This window comes from Notothenia rossii, assembly GCF_949606895.1.
Source record: "Notothenia rossii genome assembly, chromosome: 10".
NCBI lineage: Eukaryota > Metazoa > Chordata > Actinopteri > Perciformes > Nototheniidae > Notothenia > Notothenia rossii.
The window spans coordinates 4,708,014-4,710,165 of NC_136908.1; the positions used below are offsets into that span (position 1 = coordinate 4,708,014).

Consider the following 2,152-nt stretch of genomic DNA (forward strand, 5'->3'; position numbering starts at 1 on the left):
CTCCCTCTCCCTATGTCTCGCCCGGTTCCACAGAAAGGACGCGAGGGCACACATGCACGCGCACACGGCCACAGCGCGTCTACTGTTATTGACAAAGCGATCCGTCCAATCAGAGGAGGAGGAGGACTCACCTTCATACAGCTGCCTAGCCAATGGGGACCCGAGGGGAGGCGGCTTGTATGCAAATGTGTTGGCAGGGGAGACGCAGCGGTTCATTCATCTTATCCAGAGAGAGAGGTGGGTTAACACGAAGGTTATTCTACATGAGGGAGGAAGATCTGGACCAAAGCAAAGCTGCAAAACAACCGAGAGGCTTTTATTTGTAGCAGCTTATTCAATTTCCAATCATCACAGGGTAAGTGGAAATCATTTATCTGCTGTTATCTGTTAATGTGTACATGTTAAAACAATGTGTCATATATTACCTGCCTTTAATTCCTAACTAAGAGAAACAATAAGTGATGAGACAGGAAGTCATGGATATTATTTTACTGGTTTGTTATCAGAGGTGTCTCGCCAGGAAGGGGGGATCCTTTAACCCTCTCAGTGTTACACTTATTATGTCATTATATTGTCTTATTTAGCAGTAAAGGGATTTCATGTATTGTACAAGGACACTCAGGGCTATACAGTCATTACACCTGGGGTCATAGTCTGCTGCTGTAAGGATCAGAAATCCTTTTATAGTCCCACAGAGGGAGAATAAGCAGTGTGACAGCAAGGGGACAGTGCAGATATAAAGGGGAAATAAAGTTAGAAGAATATAACATATTAGATAAAGAGATGGGCATGTGTAAATACAACAAAAATGAAAATAAGTACACAACAATGGTTAAAAAACATGAAGAAAGCAGCACTTTTTTGACCCTACCTGCCATGATGGAGCCACCGTGATCATGCTTGTGTTGTGCTGGTATGTGAAACATGTGGTGAGTCATTTGTAGAGCGCTATACATCCCAGATGGATGCCTTAACTGTGTTTTTTCAGCTTGGATCTGAAAAAATGCAGCTAGGGAAGTCAGTGCCATAATGTCCTTCATGCTCTTGGAGCAATCAATGGATGGAGAAAAGAAAAAAAAGGCTACCTGTGTGTCGCATCATTGAAGTGGACTCAAGCTTTCTGTTCTGGACATAAAAAGCTTTTGAAATGTGTGTTTATGTGTGCATGGCTGTGCTTGAGGGTCTAAAGGACAAGTGGAGAGTGCAGTCCTCTCCGCCAAGGCCGTTTCCATAGGTGAAACATAATGCGTGTATCCCCCCATGTGACTCAGATATACTCTCAAATGTTCCTTCTTGGTCCATGCTACAGCGCTCCACTAAGTTTCATGACGATTGCGCCAGTCGTTTAGTCGTAATCCTGCAGACAGACAAACCAACAAACTGTGCCAAAATCCTCATTTGCACATAGATCTAGGGTTAGTGAGGATTTGTGGAAAAGAAGCTTGTGGCTGCACTCAAATGTTGAGAGGAGACGGAGAGGAAAACCTCAGGCTGCACAAGTGGTCTGTTTGCATCTGCATGATCCAGTCCTCTGTGACTGACACCAGGTCTGCACAATCAATCCCACCAGCTTCACTGTGTGTGAGCGCGTCCACATCGCTGGTTGCCTTCAGGCGGCTGCGCATCAAAGGGTCAGAGCAGATGAGTTATTGCATCATAGAAACTGACCGTGTGTGTGTGTGTGTGTGTGTGTGTGTGTGTGTGTGTGTGTGTGTGTGTGTGTGTGTGTGTGTGGGCACCTTGCTGGGTCTATAGATATAGTGCTTTGATTGTGTTCATATGCAAAACAAATGAGCAAAGCATCGCTCCATGATAGTTGGTAATCCATGACGCTTTGGTAAACGATGGGTGGCAGGATGCACATTGTTAAGTATTGTTGTTTAAAACTGAGTCCATACAGACTATCAATACAGAATAGGGCTGCATGATACTAGAACAAATTGCATATTTATTTATTTTCCACAATGTATGTCCTGTCTCTGATACGTGTCCCAAAAATGGACAGATAGTTTGTTTTACTTAGTTACTCCAGACTTAGTTCTTCCCAAGGCGTTTCCCAAGAAGCGTGGCAGCAGAGAGTCACTTCAGGCCCACTGGGCTTAATGTGTTGGAGTTAATTTGCCAACGTGACATCACACATCAGGCAATGTGA

At 44.3% G+C, this 2,152-nt stretch overlaps 1 protein-coding gene across 1 annotated transcript in view; it reads left to right on the top strand.

Annotated features, from left to right (window-relative positions):
* The first annotated feature begins 218 nt into the window (after nucleotides 1-218).
* Nucleotides 219-2,152, top strand: part of LOC307022189 (visinin-like protein 1) — a 26,112-nt gene continuing 24,178 nt past the window's right edge. Inside the window, exon 1 of the mRNA XM_079654845.1 lies at nucleotides 219-355. The gene's annotated coding sequence lies outside the window, so the exon portion shown is untranslated. The remainder of the gene's footprint in view (nucleotides 356-2,152) is intronic.